Source organism: Heterodontus francisci, chromosome 7 (genome assembly GCF_036365525.1).
Source record: "Heterodontus francisci isolate sHetFra1 chromosome 7, sHetFra1.hap1, whole genome shotgun sequence".
Lineage (NCBI taxonomy): Eukaryota > Metazoa > Chordata > Chondrichthyes > Heterodontiformes > Heterodontidae > Heterodontus > Heterodontus francisci.
In genome coordinates this window covers 109,848,721-109,867,565 of record NC_090377.1, presented here as the reverse complement: position 1 = coordinate 109,867,565, position 18,845 = coordinate 109,848,721, and the positions used below count along the sequence as shown (strand labels likewise).

Here is an 18,845-nt window from a genome sequence, read left to right as displayed (position 1 = left end):
CAGATGTCACTGATGAGTAGGCCGCTGTCTTGGGGGGACGGTGTGTTGTTGGTAGATCTCCATGGCCTCCCTGACACATCTAGTATGCAAGTGTGTGATGGATGAAATGAGTTTGGAATTGGACTATACGATGTGGTGGTTATTGAGTTGAGCTAGTTTGACAATAGCTGACTTGTCCTATTCACTGTATTTTGTGTTCCCTGAGTTTGACATGTAGGCTGCAGCCTGTCTCCCCGATGTAGACGAATCCGCATTCGCATGGGGTGTTGTAGATTCCTGGTTTGTTATGAGATAATTTCTTGTCATTGTGGGTGTGGAGCATGGAGTGGAGCAACCAGCAGCAAGAACAATAACATGTACCACATATCACAGACATTAAGCCTGACCATCAGCAGCAAGAACAATAACATGTACCACCTATCACAAGACACACAAAGCCTGACCAATCAGCAGCAAAAACAACATGCGCCGATCTATCACAGACATATTAAGCCTGACCAATCAGCAGCAAGATCCCACCCACACTCCCATCCTTCACCACATAGAGGAGGTGGTGGCACAATGGTAATGCCACTGGACTAGTAATCTAGAGCCCAGGCTAATGCTCTGGGGACATGGGTTCAAATCTCACCAGCACCAAAGCAGATGGTGAAATTTGAATTCAATTAATAAATCTAGAATTAAAAGCTAGTCTAATGATGACCGTGAAACCATTGTCGATTGTTTTAAAAACCCATCTGGTTCACTAATGTCCTTTAGAGAAGGAAATCTGCCATCCTTACCTGGCCTGACCTCCATGTGACTCCAGATTCACAGCAATGTGATTGACTCTTAAAATGCCCTCTGAAATGGCCTAGCAAGCCATTCAGTTCAAGGGCAATTAGGGATGGGCAACAAATGCTGGCCTAGCCGGTGACATTTGTGTCCCACAAATGAACAAAAAAAATAAACCCACCTCTTCCACAGATCCAGTCTTTTCTCCAGGAGACGGGTAGAGAACGCTGCCTGAAATGCCGAGTCCTGATAGTTCTGCTAAGAACTTGTTTTTAAAGAAAACTACTGTGCTTTACAGAGCTATTCACATGGTGTAAACCATAAACAGTGTTACTCATCTCTACCACTCTCACCATGAAAACCTTCAAACAACGTTGAATGGAAATATCATTGCTTTAACACAAGAATGTACTGTCTGTGGAATCAAGCTTCAGGCAAAATTTATGGTATAAATTGTATTTCCATCCTGATCATGGAAAAAAAATTTTTTGGCCTGTTTCTTGCCCACCTTCCTTCGGTGTCTTGCCACTTTTCTGGGTAATGGTTCCACAGACCTATGCCAGATTCCAGTGGCTCATCCAAAAGGACTTTATTCTGTTGGGAGAGCACTGTGTATGGAAGGCCTTTCCTGGAACACTAAGATACCTCTGGGTAAAAAAAAAATTAGATTCTGGAATGTCCATCACCAATAATTCAACTGTTAATTGCGGAGAATGAACTGTTGACTCTGCTGCTCACAGCATCTTCATCCTTTATAGTTTCGTCATTATCCCAACTGCAAGCTGAATCCTATTCTTCTAACTAAACTCCTCCATCTGAAAAAGAATTGGGAGAAAAGAACAAGTGAAGCAAAGAATAAATTTAAAAAAGTATCATAACTGAGGAATAGATAGAGTTAACAATGTTAAATCTTCATTCTCTTTCCCACACTCTGTCTGGAAATTTCCTCGAAGACGCTTTCACTGTGTTGTGTAACCTGACCAGCAGAATCACTGTTCATGTGGATAAATGCAGTAACCACCACAATCCCTGCAAAATTATAGTAGTGGTGCAAAAGCAGCTCTGAGGTAAATCTTGGCCTTTAAGTTTGTTATACATCCTGGAGCAGGATGAATTGTCTTACAGTGGGGACTAACAGTGTAGACAATCACTTCTAGAACAGGGTACCAGTCACTTTCCAAGACAGATTTCTTTTAAATAATGAGGTAAAATTTCCATATGGGTAACTTTGGGGGAACGCATTGGCACCTTATGGGAGTCACCAGGAGAAAGGGAGTGCTTGGTTATGGAAATCTTGTGAGCCCCCCACCCCCTCCCTTAGTCTGGCTAAGGAATGGGAGGAGGAGATCAGGCCAGGCAGAGTAGCACCAGCTGCAGCAGATGAGAAGGACAGGAGGGCGAGGGGGACTCCTTCCTCCACTCTGGGTACAGGAAATCCCTTCGTCTCTGGATTTCCTTCACCAGGACCTCCAATGCCATGTCAGACATCCTGCCTGCATGCTCGCTCAGTCCTTGAGCCCTCATGTAATGTGCCACTGTGTGCCAGTCAGAGCACTCCACAACTTCAGTGGAAGCGGGTATAAGGAGCCCACATTTACTGCTCCATGAAAATTGCATCTAATCAGCACTTGAGTGCTAAACCTGCAGGTTAAGTTGGTGTCTTTCAATCTATGAAAAATGATGGACGGATCATCTGTCAGACAAATTGAAATTACAGTAGTCACCAATTGGGACCAAAATTGAGTGCATAAACCAGACTTTCAAGCAAGTGCATCAAATTATCACAGTACCTATTTCACCCTTTCGCCAAAATAACCCCTTTCATCTTTCAACTGTTATCTCAAATGTCACAACCTTTTCCTATTTATAACTTATCTCTTTGTTTTACAACTTTTGTAAAAACTGTTAACTGGTGAGAACAGGATTGGGATTGGCTGTGATATCTCTCCATGAATGAATGAAACTCTTGGTCCAGCTGCACAGCCACAATGAATGGTCAGTGGGAGCAAGGGTTGTAAATGACTGCTCCTCCTTCACCCTCTTTAACATGTCCCAACAGCAAACACCCACTTTCAGAGAATGGGGAATCCGAGGAAAAGGGGAATGGCAGGGAAAGATGCATTCCAAGGGTTGGAGATGACGGCAGGAACACACCGTTGGTGCATATCAGCCAGTCAGCAACGTTAATTTTCAGTCCTGCCATAGGGTGAAAACCAATTTGTAATGAGTGATGCTTTAGCTGCAGTGCTCAATGCCTTCTGTATGTAATGAGGCCTGTGGGGCACAGCTCAAGTCATAGTTCCCTTTTTCCACTACTGAGCAACTTTGATGTAACCATTACCTTCACCATCCGCTTTCTCCTCTTCTGCTGCATCGTACGGTAGCCTCTTCTGAAACTCTCTTTTGCAATGCTGTGTGAGCTGTCAGTGGGTGGGTCTACAGGAGCTGTGAGGTAGGGAATTATGTAAAGGCTGTTTTAGCAGTTAAATTCCATAGAAAATGGCCATGTGTGTGTGAGAGATCTACCTTGTACAAATCCACCTAAGTTTGGTCCGAGCCCACGGTTCAGCTGTAGGAATTCGACGTTCTGAATTATTCAAGTCATACAATACTATTATCTACTCCACCATTGAGCCGCTGACACAGTCTTTAAAGGTGGACCAGCTGTTTGATTGCAGAGACACTGGTGAGAGCAGGTAGGGTATTCTAGTATTGAAGCAGCCAGTGCTGCAGACAGATCCTGCGGCTACATGGCACTAATACCCCCACACAAATCTAGGAGATCTCTCAGGCAGTGCTGCCGTCCTTCAGATGTCAATGGAGGATATAAAGACAGTATATATAAGGATATGTATATATAACAGAATGCTTTTCTTATTCATATATAAGGGGCGGGGGTTGGGGGGGGGGTTCCTGGCTGTGCATTTTATTGTAACTGGGAGATTTGATCGTTTGTGAATGTTGTGTCCTTTGGTGTGTGGTGTTGTCTTGTATTCTGTGGATCACAGTAAAGAGAATATTTCCTGATTTTCCTCCAAATGTTCTTTCTTTCTTCACTGATCAGATGGGAGGTCAGACAGACAGAGTGCTCCAACCAGCCTGTCACACACTAGTGGCCAGTTTCCTCAGTCTACTGGTAAATGCTGGGGAACTGGGACTTCACTGCTGAAAAAGGTGGGAAAAGTGGACATGTGGGATTGCATGAAGACTGATTACTTCACTCATGTGCAGGTTCCAATCATTGGGTTGCCTGGGATTTAAATCCTTGACTGTATGAAGTGTTTTGTGAAAGCAGAGACCTGCTCATTGGAGAGATGCAGATAGTGAAGATTTCTGAATCTTGGCTTGTTGGAATTATATTTTAAATTTTAACTGAAAGTCCACTGTATGAATTATCCCAAAGTCTTGATTAACTGGAGCTTCTATTGGGAAAGAACAGGAAAATAATATAGTAAAAATATTTGGAATTGATTCTGGCCAATGTTTGCTGTAAAGGAAAGTCATGAAGCTCACAGTGTAGCAGTGGCTGTAGAATTCTAGAGTGCCCCTTGACCTGTCTCCATTACTTCTGAGTTTCCAGCATCACTAATGATCTAATGGTCATTTCAGAGATGTGTTTACATGGTGAAAAATTTGGGGATCTAAATATTCCAGGGTACTCGATGTTTCAAAAAGACGGACAAAATGACAAAGGAAGGGGTAGCCCTGATAATAAAGGATGATATAAGGCCAGTGGTCAGGAAGAATCTTGGTTTGGAAGAACAGGAAGTAGAAGATAAGGAATAACAAGGGGAGTAGTTTAAAGACCCCTAACGTTTGGACAGAATATCAATCAAGAAATAAGAGGAACTTGTAACAAAGCCAATGTAATAATCGTGGGAAACTTTAATCTCCAATAGACTGGACAAATCAAATTGACAAAAGTAGCTTGGAGGATGAATTCGTGGAATGCATTTCCTAGAATAGTAGGTCATGGAACCAACCAAGGAAGATGTCATTTTAGTTCTTGCCTTGTGTGTTGAGACAGGGTTAGTTAGCAATCTTATTGTAAAGTATCCTCTGGGGAAGAGTGATCATAATATGACAGGAATTTATATTGAGTTTGAGAGTGACATATGTAAGAGCAAAACTATAGCATTAAACTTGAAGAACAATATCACTTAGGCATTGGGGGTGGCAGGCATGTCAGTTAAGGTGGATTGTGAAATTCGATCAAAGTTATTATGGTAGATAAGCAATGGAAAGCATTTAAAGAAACATTTCATAATTCTCAATGAATATGCATTCCATTGAGCAACACAATTTCTATGGGAAAAGTGATCCATCCATAACTAAATAAAAAGGTCAGTATAAGTTTAGAAGAAGAGGTTGTAATGTTGCAAAGAATAGTAGTAAGGCTGAGGATAGGGAGTGTTGTAGAAGCCAACAAAGAATGACCTAAAATTGAAAAAAGGGAGAAAATAAAATATAAGAGTAAACTAGACAGGAATATAAAAACAGATTGTAAGAGCTTTTACAAGTGTGTAAAAATCCTCACTAGATACAGGAGAGGTAACAGACGATTGGAGGTCTGCGAACGTTGTACCATTGTTTAAAAGGGTGCAAGGTACAGACCAAATAATTAGAGGCCGGTCAGTCTGACCTCGGTGGTTGGTAAATTGTTAGAATCTATTCTGAGGGACAGGATAAACTACAACTTAAAAAGGCACAGATTAATCAGGGATAGTCAGCATGGATTTGTTAAGGGAAGATCATGTCTTACTAACTTAATTAAGTTTTTTGAGGCAGTAACAAGAGGATTGATGAGGGTAGTGCAGTGGATGTGTTCTACGTGGACTTTAGTAAAGCATTTGACAAGGTCCCACATGGCAGGCTGGTCAGCAAAAGGAAAGCCCACGGGATACAGGGGAATGCTGCAGGGTGGATCCAGAATTGACTCAGGGACAGGAAACAAAGGGTAGCAGTCGATAGATGTTTTTGTGAATGGAAAGCTGTTTCCAGTGGCGTTCTACAGGGCTCAGTGTTGGGTCCCTTGCTGCTTGTGGTATATATTAATGATTTGGGCTTAAATGTGGGAGGCATGGTTGGGAAATTTGCTGATGACACAAAAATTGGCCATGTAGTTGATAGTGAAGAGGATAGCTGTAGACTCCAGAAAGATATCAAGGGTTTGGTTGAATGGGCGGAGAAGTGGCAAATGGAATTCAGTCTGGAGAAGTGTGAGGTAATGCATTTGGGGAGGGCAAATAAAGCGAGGGAATACACAATAAACAGGAGGATATTGAGAGGGGTAGAAGAAGTGAGAGAACTTGGAATGTATGTCCACAGGTCACAGAATCATACAGTGCAGAAGAGGCCCTTCGGCCCATCGAGTCTGCACCAATGCATTAAAGACACCTGACCTGTCTACCTATTTTATTTTATTTAGAGATACAGCACTGAAACAGGCCCTTCGGCCCACCGAGTCTGTGCCGACCATCAACCACCCATTTATACTAATCCTACATTCCTACCACATCCCCACCTGTCCCTATATTCTCCTACCACCTACCTATACTAGGGGCAATTTATAACGGCCAATTTACCTATCAACCTGCAAGTCTTTTGGTGGTGGGAGGAAACCGGAGTACCCGGCGAAAACCCACGCAGACACAGGGAGAACTTGCAAACTCCACACAGGCAGTACCCAGAATTGAACCCGGGTCGCTGGAGCTGTGAGGCTGCGGTCCTAACCACTGCGGCACTGTGCCACCCTAATCCCATTTGCCAGCACTTGGCCCATAGCCTCGAATGTTATGACGTGCCAAGTGCTCATCCAGGTACTTTTTAAAGGATGTGAGGCAACCCGCCTCTACCACCCTCCCAGGCAAGCATTCCAGACCATCACCACCCTTTGGGTAAAAAAGTTCTTCCTCAAATCCCCCTTAAACCTCCTGCCCCTCACCTTAACTTGTGTCCCCTCGTAACTGACCCTTCAACTAAGGGGAACAGCTGCTCCCTATCCACCCTGTCCATGCCCCTCATAATCTTGTACACCTCGATCAGGTTACCCCTCAGTCTCCTCTGCTCCAGTGAAAACAACCCAAGCCTATCAAACCTCTCTTCATAGTTTAAACGTTCCATCCCAGGCACCATCCTGGTGAATCGCCTCTGCACCCCCTCCAGTGCAATCACATCCTTCCTATAATGTGGTGACCAGAATTGCACACAGTACCCAGCTGTGGCCTTACCAAAGTTCTGTACAACTCCAACATGACCTCCCTGCTTTTGTAATCTATGCCTCGATTGATAAAGGCAAGTGTCCCATATGCCTTTTTCACCACCCTATTAACCTGCCCTTCTGCCTTCAGAGATCTATGGACAAACACGCCAAGGTCCCTTTGTTCCTCAGAACTTCCCAGTGACAGGCCATTCATTGAATACTTTTGTGTCACATTACTCCTTCCAAAGTGTATCACCTCACACTTTTCAGGGTTAAATTCTATCTGCCACTTTTCTGCCCATTTGACCATCCCGCCTATATCTTCCTGTAATCTAAGACACTCAACCTCACTGTTAACCACTCGGCCAATCTTTGCGTCATCCGCAAACTTACTGATCCTATCCCCCACATAGTCATCCATGTCGTTTATGTAAATGACAAACAATAGGGGACCCAGCACAGATCCCTGTGGTACACCACTGGACACTGGCTTTCAGTCACTAAATCAACCGTCTGTCATCATTCTCTGTCTCCTACAGCTAAGCCAATTTTGAATCCACCTTATCAAGTTACCCTGCATCCCATGTGCATTTGCTTTCTTGACAAGTCTCCCATGTGGGACCTTGTCAAAGGCTTTGCTGAAATCCATGTCAACTACATCAACTGCACTACCCTCATCTACACACCTGGTCACATGCTCAAAAAATGCAATCAAATTTGTTAGGCATGACCTCCCTCTGACAAAGCCATGCTGACTATTCCTAATCAAATTTTGCCTCTCCAAGTGGAGATAGATTCTCTCCTTCATAATTTTCTCCAATAGTTTCCCTACAACTGACATGAGACTCACTGGTCTATAGTTCCCTGGCTTATCTCTACAACCTTTCTTAAATAGTAGGACCATGTTAGCTGTTCTCCAGTCCTCTGGCACCTCCCCCGTGGCCAGAGAGGAATTAAAAATTAGGGTCAGAGCCCCTGCAATCTCCACCCTCGCTTCCCACAGCATCCTGGGACACAAATCGTCTGGACCTGGAGATTTGTCCACTTTTAAGCCTGCCAAAACCTCCATTACCTTGTCACTCCCTATGACAATTTGCTCAAGAACCTCACATTCTCTCTCTGAGTTCCATATCTACATCCTCATTCTCTTGGGTGAAGACAGATGTGAAATATTCACATCTTGAAGGTGGCAGAGCAGGTAGATAAAGTGGTGAAAAAGGCATATGGAATGCTTTCCTTTATTGGCTGATGGATAGAATTCAAAAGCAGGGATGTAATGTTGGAACTGTATAAAATGCTGGTTAGACTACAGTTGGAGCTTTGCATACAGCTCTGGTCACCACATTACAGAAAGGACATAATTGCTTTAGAGAGTATAGAGGAGATTTACGAGAATGTTGCCAGGGCTCGAAAGTTGCAGCTATGAGAAAAGATTGGATTGGCTGGGGTTGTTTTCCTCAGAACAGTTGGGGCTGAGGGGTGACTTAATTGAGGTGTACAAAATTGTGAGGGGCCTAGATAAAATAGACAGGAAGGACCTGTTTCCCCTAGTGGAGAGGTCAATTACCAGGGGACACAGATTTAAGGTCATTGGTCGAAGGATTAGAGGGGACATGAGGAAAAACGTTTTCATCCAGAGGGTGGTGGGTGTCTGGAATCCGCTGCCAGGAATGGTGCTGGAGGCAGAAGCCCTCAATTCTTTTTAAAGGTACCTGGACATGCACCTGAAGTGCTGTAACCTGCAAGACTATGGGTCAGGTGCTGGAAGGTGGGATTAGATTGGGCGGCTAGTTTTTTCAGCTGGCACGGGACATGACGGGCTGAATGGCCTACTTCTGGGCCAAACATTTTCTATGGTTCTATGGTTCAAGGAGAGTAGTGAAAGTAAATGTAGATCCCTTAGAGGCTGAGAGAGAAGAATAAAGAAATCGCAGAGATATTTTGTGTCTGTCTTCATCGTAGAAGATACAAAAACAGGCCAGGACTAATGGAGAACCAAGGATCTACGCAAAATGAGGAACATAAACTGATTAACATTAGTTTAAAAAGTACTGGAGAAATTAATGGGACTAATAGCTGATAAATCCTTTGGACCTGATGGCTTCCATCCTAGTGTTTTAAAAGAGGTAACTAGAGAAATAGTGGATGCATTGATTGTAAACTGCCAATATTCCCTACATTCTGGAATGGTCCCAGTGGATTGGAAGGTAGCAAATCTAAAATTGTAATTCAAGACAGGAGGGAGAGAGAGAACAGGAAATGACAGGCCAGTTAGCCTGACATCAGTCGTCGGGAAAATGCTGGAATCCATTATTAAGTGGCAACAGTGTACCTAGAAAGTCATAACGTGATTAGATAGAGTCAACGTGGTTTTATGAAAGGGAAATTTGTTTGACAAATCTACTAGAGGTTTGAAGATATAAGTTGCAGGGTAGATAAAGGGGAACCAGTGGATGTGGTATATTTGGATATTCAACAGGCAACTAATAAGGCAACACATGAAGGGTCATTACACAAGATAAGGTTCCTGCAGTTGGAGGTAATATATTAGCCTGGAGAGAGGATTTGTTAAAGGACAGCAAACAGAGAGTAGGAATGAAGGGTCATTTCCTGGTTGGTAGACTTTAATAGTGGGTTGCCCAAGGATCAATGCTTGGGCCTCAACTATTTATGATCTATATCACGGTTGTTGAACATACGGCCCACGGACCAGGATCTGGCCTGCCAAACGCTTCCATCTGGCCCGCAGATGTAAACTGTTCCCGGGGCCATTCCTCATCCTCACCATGACTGGAGACGAGAAATTTCCCTTTATCAGCGGTGTTTAAACTATTGCACTGTCAGTTTCACAGATGACAGCTGCTGACCTCAGGAACAGCAGTTTCCCAACAGATTCGGGATTTTCCAGTAGGTTCTGACCTTTTTTTTAAATGCCCGCCAGAAAACGCCGTGTCTATTGGGAAACAGCTGTTCCCGATGTCAACAGCTGTCAGCTGTGAAACTGACAGTGATCTTTTTAAAAAGAACTGAACGACCATTTGCTGAGCATTCCACTCTTTGCAACTGTGTGAAAGAGAATGGGAGACCAGGTGGGAGGAGGGAGAGAGGGAGAGAGACAATGGGGGGAGAGAGAGAGAGCAAGAGGAGGGGAAACAGAGAGAGGAAGGGGGGAAGAGGGAGGGGGGCAGAGAGACAGAGAGGGGGGACAGAAAAAGAGAGAGAGAGCGAGAGAAAGTGAAAGAGGGGGAGAGATAGGGGGACAGAGAGATGGGAGGACAGAGACAGCGGAGACAGGGAGCGGGGAACACTGGAGACACGGGGGTGGAGAGAGGGTGGGGAGCGATACAGAAAGAGGGGGGAGTGGAGAGGGATAGAGAGAGTGGGGGAGCAGAAGACAGAGAGAGGGGGGAGAGGATGACAGAGAGAGGAGGAGAGGAAGACAGAGAGACAGACAGGCAGAGAGGGGAGAGAAGGGGAAGAGAGAGTCAAAGAATCATTTACTTACAGCACAGAAGAAGGCCATTGTGACCATTGCCAGATCTCCACAGAGCTCTGAAGTCAGTCCCACTTCCTGGCTCAATCCCCGTAGCCCTGCAAGTCTATTTCCTTCAACAGCCCATTCAATTTCCTTTTGAAATCATTGATTGTCTCCACTTCCACCACCCTCATGGGCAGCAAGTTCCACTCGCATTACCACTTGCTGCATAAAAGAAGTTCTTCTTCACATTCCCCCTGTAACTCTTGCCCAAAACCTTCAATCCTTGTCCCATCAGTTAATAGGAACAGCGTTTCCTCGTCTAACTTATCTAAGTCTTGCATAATCTTGTACACCTCTATCAAATCTCCCGTCAATCTCCTTTACTCCAGGGAGAACAACAGCAGCTTTTCCAACTTAATCTCATAACTAAAATCCCCCATCCACAGAATCATTCTGGAACATCTCCTCTACACCCTCTCAAAGATCTTCACATCCTTCCCTGATCTTTTATAAAGCTCTGGTTAGGCCCCAAATATTCTGATCACCACACTGTGGGAAGGTTGTGAAGGTCCTTGCGAGGATGCAGAGGAAAGTTACCAGAATGATTCCAAAGATGAAGGATTTTAGTTACAATGTTACGTCACAAGCAATTCCTCCCTTCGCTCAGTCACCTCCTCACCACTCACCAGGCCAAAGACCCTTGTGGCAAATTAGATGAGGATTCATGACTGGGTGAGGCAGATCATATCGAGTATCAGAGAATGTAGCCTGCAGCTTATCCTGCAGGAGGGTGTCAAGCAGCTCCAAGGTTCCAAAGCCTCCAGAGACGTCATTAATTGAAATGTTTGAAATGGAACACTGTTGTCTTTAGACTCTGTTCCCAGGGTGTCTTCATGAAGGTCTGTATCTCCTTCAGATTCACCTGGTTCCATGACCGTCTCTTGTACATCACCTGCTTCTGGATCAGATGGAACAGGTTCAAATGAATTCCCAATGGAAATCCCATACTGAAGTTTCAGATGGTCAGGGTAAATGATGACGTCAAATAAAATGAAGCCTGAAACTCCCAAACTGCAGCCCACGGAAAAATGAAACATTTCAACTGACCCAAGACAAAGAGAAATAAGAACACAAATAAAAATTGTGGAAGACTTTAGCCTCATCAGGCTTTCCTTGGAAAGATTATCTCTGCCAGCAGCATCAGGTACTGACAGAAATGTCTGTTAAGTGCAGGCGTTCAATACGGGGACATCTCCAGGGCAGAAATGATGAGATTTCAGATGAGCGGGTACCACCATACCTTGATATTTGCATTCTGGAGCGCGTTACAGGACCACTGCATCTTATTCCACTCACCACCGTCAGTGGGAAATATCGTGTCGCACATGATGGCTGGATCTCGGGTGGATCCATGACCCATCTCGTCTCCAGTTCTGACCAATGGCCAATAAAGTGGCCCCACTTCCATCTACCCACATTCTAACTACCAAACTAACATAACCTTCATTGGCTGATAGAGTCAAACAGCTCAATAATCTTCACTTTAGGATCAAGCATGAGCAGCAGCCAATACAGAAAAGAGCTGTCGAGTAAAAGATGAACTCAAATTAAAGAAACAGCAGGAATATGCAGACAAGCAGCCTCCACGTAACTATATGGGATTGATTTAAGTATCCTGAAATGGGAAATGGTTTATTCAAATCTCAATTTCTACAATATTATTCTTTCTAATGATTGGTTACAGTCACGTGAAGTCCTGATTTCAACACTTGAAATTGTTAACTGGAATCTAATTCGTGTTTTTTGCAGAATTTTGAAGCTGTTTAACTTCAGAACTTTCTCCTTTTGCTGAATTAATGCTTAGCTTCTCCCAATTTTTCAGCTGCCCCTGATTGTCCCCCTTCCCCTCCCACGCAAAACCTCAGGCCTCCTCACAGGCCTCATATACTCGGGAAGGCAGGAAGCCTGAACCACTGATTTTTCCACAACTGTCAATAATCCCACTGTCTAAAATAAATCTCTGCTTGTAGCGCCTACACATGTGGAGTTAAACGGCCTCTGTTGCCAGGAGCAGGTTGCAGCTGCAGAGAAACTTTGGTATTTGCAGTGATTTCTCTCAATGCTTTCTTTTCAGAAACTTACTCAGAGTCAGAAAGTACACAATCTGAGCTGAGGTGTTACCTGTGACGTTACGGCCACACAAATTAATTTCTAAACATCATAGGATGAGCAGCACTGAAATGGCCAAGGCAGCTGGGATTTTGCAAAGCACTGACACGGGGATATTATTGATCATGAAGCTGTGTGGGTATCAACAGTTTATCACTGATTGCATTAGCATGTGGTGATTTGTGTAGACACTCGTGTTAATTCGGCAAACTCAATCACGTCCATGATTTGAATGGAGGCAGAGCTATGATAATTAACTGTGCAACTCTCTCAGCGAGGATTGGTGTGAAGCAGCGCAAAATATGGTGTGGTGTAGGGGATAGCATAACTCACTCACACGACAATCTCTAGAATTCCTGCACCGTATTAGGCCATGTCTTGCTGGAGTGAGGCATCCCGTGGTGTGTGCAGTTTGTTAGAGTTAATCCTGGAAGGTACTGGAGAGAGCGGCACCTCATAAAGCAACGAGTTATCGAGAATGAGATTCAGTCACTGATATTTTATTAATGTGTAAAAAGAATTCACTGAAGAACACTGGAGAGTTTGCTACAATTTTCCTTTTCTCTCTACAGGAATACCGAGCCCTAAGGATGCTCTGAGAGTGTCAGTTATAAAGTTGAACGAAATCACCGAGACCACCAATAACCAGGGATAACCAGGAGAAGAGTGAAGGATGTAAGTGTGTCCTGGTCTCAGTGTGTTTCACTGTCTAAAATCTACAAGAATATTACTGAGTGCAGTTAGACACTGATTATTAAACAGGAGCAGAATATTATATTACACTCACACTGATGGGTGAATCAGTCCACAGTAAGAACACTAGATACAGTAACACACTAATAATCTTGTTTTCCAGTCATTAGATGTATCGCACCAGGAAAATGATCGTACAACGTGGAGTTAATGTTCTCGGTGAAAGGAACCATCTGATCCAAGAATTCTGGACTGGAATTTGATGATCCCAGCTGTCACTTCCACCTGAAAAGACCACAGTGAGTCCTGAGTTATATTGTCACATCAAGACCCCCATTTCTACTAAGTTACATCATATAGAAATGGCTGTGTGTACTGAGTTATATGGAAAGGGTCATGTGCACTGAATTATATTGTAGAAAGGGCCAGGTGTACTGAGTTATATCATAGAAAGGGCTGGGTTCCGTGGCGGGGGGTGGTGGGGGGGAACGCCGCAGAATCGGAGCAGCAGCAGCTGCCATGGAACCCGATGCTGGGATTGCCAGGTCCGATCTTTCCATGGACAGAGAAGCTCCGTGGCAGCACCTCCACCACTCTGTGACGGGACCCTGGTTAAATATTTAAAATACAAAAGTGATTCCTGACAACGCAGCCGGCCACTGACCTCATCAGGCTGCACCACGGTGCGCACATGCGCAGACGGGCTCCTGCTCTCCGCGCGTGCGCTGCGTTCCGACTTGCCAGGACTGGTTAGCACATGCGCCGATGACGTCATCGCGTGACGTGTGCATCTTCGGGCAACCTGCCTGGTCGGCCTCTGCGCATGCGCTTTACGCGCACAGCAATGCAACAGCAACGGAAATTCACGCATGTGTCAAGCTCCGCTCCTCCCCCTCCGCTCTTTCGGTCGCTCCGCTGCCCCCCTCACTGCTCCCTCCAGCCACTCCGCTCCCCCACCCTCGCTGCTCTCTCCGGCCGCTCCGCTCCCCCACCCTCGCTGCTCTCTCCGGCCGCTCCGCTCCCACACCCTCGCTGCTCTCTGCAGCCGCTCCCCTCCCCCTCGTCCCCAGCCCGCTTCCCTCCTCTCCCCCTCGTCCCCGGCCCCGCTCAGCTCCCCCCCACTGTCCCCGGCCCGCTCGGCTCACCTCCCCCCCACCCCCGCCCCATTCCCGGCCCGCTCGGCTCCCCAACAACCCCCATGTCCCCGGCCCGCTCAGCTCCCGTCCCTGGCCCGCTCCGCTCCGCTCCCATCCCCTGCCCGCTCCGCTCGCTCGCTCTCTCCCTCCCGCCATTGTGTGCTGCCATGTGTTTAGGATAGGTTGCCTTCATGTGATTATTTGAGCAGCGCCATCTTTAGTCCTGGCAGCTGCCTGAAGTCGCAGACTTTATTTGCTGCATTTGTGCATGTGCCACTGCAGCGCCACCTAGTGGTAGTGTTGTCAGCAAACGCAGCCTTTAAAATATCTCTCTGCATACATTTCAGTGTCATCCTGCGTGATCTTCCTGTCCGTTCCCAATCTTGAGCTCAACGTGTGTCACTCACGCGCCTTCACTTACTCATCCATGAGAAGCTGGCACCATGGAAGGCGTCACAACTGCATTCTGTGTATAAATGGGGGGAAGGAAGTGGTCAACTCTGCATGTGTGTAAGGATAAGTGGAGGAAGGGGTCAACTCTGCATGTGTGTAAGGATAAGTGGAGGAAGTGGTCAACTCTGCATGTGTGTAAGGATAAGTGGAGGAAGGGGTCAACTCTGCATGTGTGTAAGGATAAGTGGAGGAAGGGGTCACCTCCGACCCAACTTTTTAACAATTTTTTGTTCTTTTGACAGGAAAATGGTTTTTGCAAATGCCATGTTGAATATTTTACTGATGAGGTTGTTGACATTGATTTGGAGTGTCGAGGTTTGAAGACGATTAACACAACACTGAATCATCAGAGCCCAGTGAGAACAGTATTGAGGTAACCTCACAATTATACACATCAGGGATTTCTGCACTTTGGGGCTGGTCTTTGCCCCCTTGTTGGACGATTTTTTGTATCTTCACACTCTTCCCAAGTACACTGTGAAGTTGTAAAAGAAACATTGCATTGATATTGTGCTTTTCACAGCCTCAGTGTACTACTATTTGTGGAAGAGGGATGAGACCAGGGTCACTTAGGAAGTCCAGTGAAGAGTACTCCAATTGTGTGAAGATCACATTGTTGGGATTAGAGAGAATGGGGATATGAGGCATTGAGTACAAGAGTTGGGACGTCATGTTACAGTCGTACATAACATTGGTTAGGCCGCGTTTGGAATACTGTGTGCAGTTCTGGTCGCCGCACTACAGGAAAGATGTGATTAAGCTAGAGAGGGTGCAGAAAAGATTCACAAGGATGTTGCCTGGTTTGGAGGGCTTGAGTTATAAAGAGAGATTGGATAGGCTGGGTCTGTTTTCCCTGGAGCGAAGGAGGCTGAGAGGGGATATGATAGAGGTATATAGAATTATGAGAGGCATGGATAGCGTAGGTAGCCAGAGTCTGTTTCCCATGGTAGGGGTGACTAAAACTAGAGGGCATAGATTTAAGGTGAGAGGGAGGAGGTTTAAAGGGGATCAAAGGGGTAAATTTTTCACACAAAGAATAGTGGGTATCCGGAATGAGCTGCCTGAGGAGGTGGTGGAGGCAAGAATAGTAGCGACATTTAAGAGGCATCTGGACAGGTACTTGAATGAGCAAGGCATTGAGGGATATGGAATTAATGCAGGCAGGTGGGATTAGTACAGATAGGCATTATGGTCGGCATGGACGCTTTGGGCCGAAGGGCCTGTTTCTATGCTGTACGACTCTATGACTCTATAAACATTCCCAAGTGTCTGGAGTAATGCTAGGCACAAAGGAAGATGGCTGTGGTTGTTGGAGGCCAATCATCTCAGTCCCAGGATATTGCTACAAGTGTTGCTAACGGCAGTGTCCTAGACCCAACCATTTTCAGCTGCTTCATCAATGACTTTTCCTCCATCATGAAGTCAGAAGTCTGGATGTTCGCTGATGATTATGCTGTTTTCAGCTCCAATCACAACTCCTCAGATACTGAAGCAGTCCCAGCTAATATGTCCAAATATTAATTTTGACCATCGAATATAATCACTGCTTGGTGTCAGAAAATTGCCTCTTGATCATGATTATCAACAACAATAAAACACAGAACCCAAAAAGCTTTCACCAGCATTTAAATTGTGAGCAGGTAGTAAGAGGTGGAGTGCAGCCTATTAGGGAAAAAGCAGATATATATGTTTAGAGGCACAAGGAAAAGTTAATATACTTAGTGAGTACTTTGTCTCAGTGTTCAATAAGGAAGAGGAATCTGACAAAATATCAGTAGAAGCGAAGAAGAGGCAACTGATAGGGTAAAAATTGAGAGAGAGGAAGTACTGGAAAGGCTGGCTATGTTTAGGGTAGATAAGTCACCTGGTCCAGATGGCTTGCAACCCAGGTTGCTAAAGTTGGATATAGCGGAAGGTCTTGCCATAGTCTTCCAATCTTCCCTAGATTGCCAGAGGATTGGAGAATGGAAAATGTGACACCTTTATTCAAGAAAGGGTATAAGGACATTCATAGCAACTACAGGCCAGTTAGTTTAACAGTGGTGGTTAACATTTTAGAAACAATAATCAGGTAAAAAATATCAACAGGCTGTGAGTTAATTAAGGAGAGCCAACATGGATTTGTAAATGCAGATCATGTTTGATTAATCTAATTGAAGTTTTTGATGCAGTTACAGAGAAGGTTGATGAAGGGAATGTGGTGGATGTTATCTGTATAGATTTTAAGAAAGCATTTAATAAATTACCACATAAATGGCTAGTTAACAAAATTGAGGCTCATGAAATAGGAGGGTCTGTGTTCAATTGGATAAAAAAATTGGCTCAAGGACATAAAACAGTGAGTCACGGTAAATGGTTGCTTTTCCGACTGGAGGATAGTTGTGTTCCCCAAGGGTCAGTGCTGGGATCACTGCTTCTTTTGCTACGTAGAAATGATTTGGATCTTGGAATACAGATTAGAATTTCAAAATTTGCTGATGATGTCCAACTTGGGGGAGTGGCGAACAGTGAGGTTGATAATAACTGCTTGCAACAGGACCTAGATAGGCTAGCAGAATGGGTAGACAAGTGGCAGATGAAATTTAATGTAGACAAATGTGAGATGATGCACTTTGGCAGAAGGGATAGGATGAGACAATATAGAATTAATGGCACAGTTCTAAAGAGCGTGCAGGAATAGAGGGACCTGGGGGTGCATATGTATAGATCTTTGAAGGTGGCAGGACAGGAGAGAGTGGTTAGCAAAGAATATGGGATCTTGAGCTTCATAAATCGAGTTATTGAGTACAAAAGGAGGGAAGTGGTGTGGAACATTTATAACAGCTCTGGTTAGGTCCCAACTGGAGTATTGTGTCCAGTTCTGGTCACCACACTTTGGCAAGAATGTGAGGGTCCTTGAGAGGGTACAGAGGAGATTTGACAGAATGGTTCCATGGCGGGAAAAATTTTAGTTGAAAGGTTGCAAGGTATTGTTCACCCTGGAGAAAAAGAAATTGCGAGGAAATTTGATAGACAAAGATGTACAACATTATGACAGGCTTGAATAAGTTAGACATGGAAAAACTGTTCCCATTAACTGCTGTTACAAGAGCTAGGGGACACAGATTGAAGGTTTGGGGCAAGAGATGCAGGGGGAATGTGAGGAAGAACTTTCTTATGCAGCGAGTGGTAATTACCTGGAGCTCGCGTCCCATGAGAGGGGTGGAAGCAGAAACAATCAGTGATTTCAAAATGAAATTGGATGAGCACTTGAAGGAAATAAACTTGTCAGGCTATGGCAATCAAGTGGGGCAGTAGGCCTGACTGGATTGCTCCATGGAGAACCCAATGGACTTGATGACCGAATGACCTCCTTCCATGCCATAAATGACTCTATGGTTCTATGAACTCAGATTGAACTCAGTCCATCTGAAAATGACAGTTCTGTTGATTCTGTTCATTCCAGGAACACAATGATGATTCAAGAGCCCGACACTAACCATGAATGAAACTTCTGAAAGGACAAGATTGGTGTGAACACAAGACCTCATTCAGATTAAAGAAGATATTCTCAATTGTACTTTACTTGTTCATATTACAAGTGGGGACCTGGGGTTCCTTATTGTACATTTTATTCTAACTGGGAGATTCGATATTTTGTAAATGTTCTGTCCTTTGCTGTGTGCTGTCTTGTATTCTGTGGATCAGATTAAAAGTGTAAGGAGAATACTTTCTGATATTCCTCCAAATGTTGCTTCTCACTTCGCTGATCAGATCTTGAAAAAAATGTAACAAAACCAATCAAAGCAGCTACTTACCCATAAGCCTCACATTAAGATAGGGTAAAACAATGGAATTGTTTATCAGAAATAACCTCAAGGATTATTCACAATAATAACTTACAAAATAATACATAACATAGACTCCAATGGGAAGCAAGAGTTGGCAATGTGTCCGTGCA

General features: G+C 44.6%; 1 protein-coding gene across 1 annotated transcript in view; it reads right to left on the bottom strand.

Annotated features, from left to right (window-relative positions):
• Window positions 1-13,521: 13,521 nt before the first annotated feature.
• nme9 (NME/NM23 family member 9) overlaps window positions 13,522-18,845 on the bottom strand; it is a 120,935-nt gene continuing 115,611 nt past the window's right edge. The window contains exon 20 of the mRNA XM_068035878.1: window positions 13,522-13,601. The gene's annotated coding sequence lies outside the window, so the exon portion shown is untranslated. The remainder of the gene's footprint in view (window positions 13,602-18,845) is intronic.